The sequence below is a fragment of the Eurosta solidaginis genome, chromosome 3, assembly GCF_040869045.1.
Source record: "Eurosta solidaginis isolate ZX-2024a chromosome 3, ASM4086904v1, whole genome shotgun sequence".
Classification (NCBI taxonomy): domain Eukaryota; kingdom Metazoa; phylum Arthropoda; class Insecta; order Diptera; family Tephritidae; genus Eurosta; species Eurosta solidaginis.
In genome coordinates, this window is record NC_090321.1 from 275,665,268 (window position 1) to 275,671,975 (window position 6,708).

Genomic DNA, 6,708 nt, shown 5'->3' on the forward strand with positions numbered 1-6,708 from the left:
TTTTAAAGAGCTTTTATATAAAAGGGGCGTGGTCTTTAACCAATCTCGTCCATTTTTACTAGAAATATTTCCTGCTATAAGGACAATATGTGTACTTAATCTCATTATGAACCGTTAATTGTTCTTCGCGCTACGGCTCCCGAAACATTGAAAACTGCTTGGTCATAAAAGAGTCGGTGACACGCCCGTTTTCACAAATTAGACTTTTTTCCTATATCTTGGTACAATTCCTATTGATATAAAGCTCTTGTTTGGAAAGATTATTTTATTCGTCCACGATACTTTTGAAAACCTTTATATAAAAGTGGGCGCGGTCCTTAACCGATTTCGTTAATTTTTCTTCGAACCATTCCTTATTATAAAGGCAAGCTCTCTGCTGAATTTTGTTATGATAGGTTTAACGGGTTTTGATTTATGATTAATAATATTTGAAAAATTGATTTTATGACAAGTAGGCGGTGCCACGCCTATTTTCAATTTTTTTTTTAAAGTTTTTCAAAGAGTGCCATCAAATTTCAACATTCTAGGTGCATTGTTTAGTAAATAATCAGATTTTTTGCGTTTTCCAAAATGCTATATGTATAAAAATGGGAATCCGATTTCGCTCATTTTAAAGCGATGTGAGATGAGTGTCACGGAACTCATATAAGATATCTCTATATTTCCTCAAGTTATCGTATGCATAGACAGACGGACGGATCTCGATTCTTTTATGCCGTTACGATCAAACGTTATGTTGCCAGAGTTAATATACTCTGTGTGCAAAGCACTCTGGGTATAAAAATATGTACGTTGCCACATTTTATGATGTCGCCCTATTCAAATACGGCATATTTTATTAAGGTCCTGGCAAAGTTACCATAGTCAAAACGGCTTGGCCATAACCAAGTTTTTACTAAACCACTGCACAAATAAGAAGGCACATAGTCAAAACACTTATAGGTTATGGATTGAACATATTGAACCAATTATTAGGCTTTGGTAATGGTTATAGCTAAAACGTTATGGTATGGCGCCATTGACCACACTGATTTCCACAAGGTTGGTCAGCTGTTTTATACGGATATGAATATGGCAAGTTTGCCAGGACGTTAAGCAGAAAATAAGTTAGTCGGTGACGACGCGTTAAAGGCGGTCAACTCTAGCCAAAAAATGTTTACAGTAGAACGAAGAAACTCAATTTCAAAATATATTGAAAATACCAAAATGCTCCAATATGGAAAACTTGAAAGTAACGGGGAAAAGTGTATTTTACGAACGGCTTAATGTATGAGCATTGTGCCTGTTTACATCTGTATTTGCCATTTTTTTATTTTGATCTTCCGTCTTGCGGTCTAATAATGAAATATTAGATGCGCGCTTGTGACCAATCAGTTAAATATTAACTTGTTTTTATACTCAGTTGAGCAGAGCTTTTTTAAAGTAAAAATTTAACAAAAAATTTAATATCTTTACAGTATATAAGTAAATTATGTCAACATTCAACTCCAGTAATGATATGGTGCAACAAAATACAAAAATAAAAGAAAATTTCAAAATGGGCGTCTAGGATACTTTTAATGCCATAAGTCGAACAAAAATTTACCAATCCTTTTGAAATTTGGTAGGGGCGTTTATTTTATGACGTTAACTGTTTTCTGTTTGGCGGCCACCGTGGTGTGATGGTAGCGTGCTCCGCCTATCACACCAGATGCCATGGGTTCAAACCCCGGGCAAAGCAACATCAAAAATTTTAGAAATAAGGTTTTTCAATTAGAAGAAAATTTTTCTAAGCGGAGTCGCTCCTCGGCAGTGTTTGGCAAGCGCTCCGGGTGTATTTCTGCCATGAAAAGCTCTCAGTGAAAACTCATCTGCCTAGCAGATGCCGTTCGGAGTCGGCATAAAATCATGTAGGTCCCGTCCGGCTAATTTGTAGGGAAAATCAAGAGGAGCAAGACGCAAATTGGAAGAGAAGCTTGGCCTTGGATCTCTTCGGAGGTTATCGCGCCTTACATTTGTTTTTTTTTTAACTGTTTTCTGTGAAAATGGGCGAAATCGGTTGATGCCACGCCCAGTTTTTATACACAGTCGTCCGTCTGTCCTTCCGCATGGCTGTTAACACGATAACTTGAGCAAAAATCGACATATCTTTACTGAACTTAGTTCACGTACTTATCTTGGTATAAAAAATGAACGAAATCCGACTATGACCACGCACACTTTTTCGATATCGAAAATTACGAAAAATGAAAAAAATTCCATAATTCTATAACAAATACGAAAAAAGGGATGAAACATGGTAAGGTAATTGGACTGGTTTATTGACGCGAAATATAACTTTAGAAAAAACTTTGTAAAATGGTTGTGACACATACCATATTAAGTAGAAGAAAATGAAAAAGTTCTGCAGGGCGAAATAAAAAACCCTTGAAATCTTGGCAGGTATTACATATATAAATAAATTAGCGGTATCCAACAGATGATGTTCTGGGTCACCCTGGCCCACATTTTGTTCGATATCTGGAAAACGCCTTCACATATACAACTACCACCACTCCCTTTTAAAACTCTCATTAATACCTTTAATTTGATACAAATATCGTAGAAACGCATTCTAGAGTCACCCCTGGTACACCTTTATGCCGATATCTCGAAAAGACGACCACCTACACAACAACCACCACTCCCTTTTAAAACTCTCATTAACACCTTTCATTTGATACCCATATCGTACAAACATATTCTAGAGTCACCCCTGGTCCACATTTATGCCGATATCTCGAAAAGGCGACCCCTATACAACAACCACCACTCCCTTTTAAAACCCTCATTAATACCTTTAATTTGATACCCATATCGTACAAACAAATTCTAGGGTCACCCCTGGTCCACCTTTATGGCGATATCTCGAAACGGCGTCCACCTATGGAACTAAGGATCACTCCCTTTTAAAATTTTCATTAACGCCTTTCTTTTGATACCCATATTGTGCAAACAAGTTCTAGGGACACCCCTGGTCCACCTTTATGGCGATATATCGAAACGGCGTCCACGTATGGAACTAAGGCTTACTCCCTTTTAAAATACTTATTAACATCTTTCATTTGATACCCATATCGTACAAACAATTTCTAGAGTCAACCCTGATTCACCTTTATGGCGATATCCCTAAATGGCGTCCAGCTATAGAACTATGGCCCACTCCCTCATAAAATACTCTTTAATGATTTTCATTTGATACACATGTCATACAAACACATTCCAGGGTTTCCCTCGGTTCATTTTCCTACATGGTTATTTTCCCTTATGTTGTCACCGTAGCTCTCAACTGAGTATGTAATGTTCGGTTACACCCGAACTTATCCGTCCTTACTTGTTACATATTTAGTTGTGCATATATACACGTGTTGATATACATATTTACGTATGTACATGTGTATACTCGGGAAAAAGTAATTGATACAATACCGCAACTGATAGCAACAATGAACATGCTTAATTTAAAATAAATGCATAATGAAATGTGTATAACATTTATACTCAGTTGTGCGTCGGTGTAGATTATATGGATGTACGAGGCGGAGGTTCGACCTGTGTTGATCTTTCAATCTTTATGCTTGGTTTTTCAGTGCGAGTTTAAACTCCAGTTAAAGTTGACTAGAGTTTAACCTTGACACTTTTTTCGATAAAACAAAATTTGCTGCTCATCTCCGCTTAAGCGGCCGAAGTGGCAGGGTCAAACTCTAGTCAACTTTAACTGGAGTTTAAACTCGCGCTCATAAAATACTCTCCGGAGGAAGAGTGCTTAAAGAAAAAAAAAATATATCCGTTTTCGATCGAATTATTTGGCTGATTGGAACGATATCGGTTGATAAGTGCTACAGGAGTGAGTAAGTGGGTGTTTCAATTTAAATGAAGACATTTCAACTCCAGTAGTAACGCAGTTTATTTTGGACCCTTTTTTGAAAATCAAATAACATAGTTACAGTTATGTATGTATCTGCAATAAAGCTTCCTAATACTTTCCATTTTTTGGCATATTTCGGCTAAGTCCGATCTTTTTGGCTTATGAAACTCACTATTTTTTAAAAATGGCATTTGACGTTACGGTAATTACTGAATTGAGCGGAAATTGCAACATTTGAATCGACGGAACTGATAAGCGGGCTCTTCAGAGTATCCCATCTGCTACAATTCTGGAGTATGAAATCAGACAGTTCACGTCAATGCAATGACGGACAATTAGAAAAATTATCATGATGATGAGTATCTAAGAGGCTTTTAATACGAAAACTCGGCATTTAAGATGTACAGCCATAAGTCCCGTAATTTATGAATCATCAGGAGGTACATAGCTGCCTTAGTCTCACTCTCATTACAACTATTTATCATATCTCAACGCTATCCTTTCTCTTCTTGTTATCCCCTTTTCTCATTTTTCCCATTACTTTTTCGTCTTCCTCCAACTTCATATTATTTTCAAGGAATCCAGAATGTAAGACGTCAGCGTAAGCGTAAGCGTTAGCATAATATTTGTTAGAGGTATGCTAAATGGGGGATACATGTAGGATGTACATTAGACTGGGTCGATTTATTAACCGATATCGCGCCATCGATTTTTCGATGGGATTTGTGCTCAGGAAAAAGAGTTCCACTACGCATAGCGAAAAAAATAATTTTCGAGCCTGCGAAAAAAAATGGCGAAAGGATAAATTTTTCGACCAAAACACTCCCCAAACCCAAAAAATATTTTTTTTTTCCAAAAAACTGTTGTAAAAACGTTGGTGATAACAGTTGTTTGAAAATAAAATATGGGGGTTTTGGATAGTGTTTTAGTCGAAAAATTTACCCTTTCGTCATTTTTTTCGCAGGCTCAAACATTTTTTTTATGGGTATTGAACTTTTTTTTTCCTGAGCCCAAATCCTATCGAAAACCCGATGGCGCGATATCGGTTAATAAATCGACCCAGTCTAATGTACATACAGGCGTAATATTTGCTGTATAGGTTTCTAAGCATATACACAAACATGAGCAAATGCACATTTGCAAATATAATAAAATAAAAATAACACAAAATTGAATTAAACTAAATTATAGGAATTGAAATGAAATAAAAAATGCATTAAATTAAATTAAATTAAGATAAATCAAATAAAACTAATTTAAATTTAATTATATCGGTTTTTAATCGACGAGTTATCCGTTTCTTATCGAAAGGATATCAATATATTTTCTGAAGGTTTTTAGTTTTAGCGATTTGTTATCGGCACGTTTTCAGATAGTTATCGATTATGTTATCAAAAATTTATCAATTTATACATTATTTGGTTAAATTTATATGAAATAATAATTGCAGAAAGAACGAAAGGAAAACGAAAATAATTCAAAAAAACTTCATTAAATAAAACAAGGTAAAAAAGTCAAAATAAAATTTAAAAAATTTAAATAGATTAAAATTACATTAAATTAAATAAAAGGAAATAAATGGAAATAAAAAAAAAATTATTTAACTAATTTGAATCAAATAAAGCTTAACTGAATTAAATCAAATTTAATTAAACGATAAATTAAATTAAATTGGACTAAATTAAATTAAGTTAAACTAAATAAAATTAAGCGTATGGATTTGTTATCGGAGGGTTGCCGATTTTTTATCGGCATGTTATCGTCACGCATCGATTTGCTATGAAATATAAACCTTCGAAACCTCAACATAAAATCAATGACACACATATATGTAGATTGTCCTTCGATAGCAAGCCATTAAGAAACCAATAAGAAGACATTGTAATAATAAAATGTCAATTTAAACAAAATTGCATAATAAATGGTTTTAAACTGCAAATGCAACCTTGTAAAGTGTATCTATTGAGTAGATTTAAACATCAGTTTTACGAAAAATCCCATATGTGAAAGTAACAAACTTCAAATAAAAATAAAATAAATCAATATTTTGTTAAAAATGGCAGCGAACAACGTAAATTGTGAGTAAATTTAAAATTTTAAAAGCCAACAGTGAATCCAAACTTGATTCTATGGCTTTAAATAACAACACACGTTTAGAATTTTCCATATTTTTAAAATTATAATTTTTTTTTGCACAAATAAATTTTAAATTCAAAATAACACCTGCTGTCAAGTTACTATTGTGTAAGCTAAATTGAGTTGTGTGAACACCACTCAATTTAAATCGAAATTGCCTCCATTTATTTTTCTGTTTGAAGATAGTACTTAACTATAATAATTAAAAAGACGATTAAATCAAAAACCATTTAATTTTTTTTTTAAAATTTTTTATTTTGAAAAGTTTTACATAAAAAATCGGTGTCTGTTGTAATTATTCTAAGGTGTTTAATGATCAACATTAATACATCGTCGACTATACGATAAAAGCTGCTGGAATGGAAGACATCTTCTGCACATGATGTTAACGAAAAGTGTAAGTTTAATGTCCAATTACTAAAAATACAAGTTATTAAAACCTACCCTGTGTCATTGGAGGTGGCGTACTGTCTACGTAGCAAACTAAAGGCCTTGAGAAAAATTACACCCTTGCCAAACACTACAGGGCGTCCTACCAAACAATACAGACTTTAGGGTACACTTTTTCTCAACATGTCACACACTACAAACTTTAAGATACACTTTTTCGCAATCTCCCCCACGTTATAAACTAAATGTTATGAGAACATGCTTGATAATCGGCATGGGGATAGGGCCATGAGAAA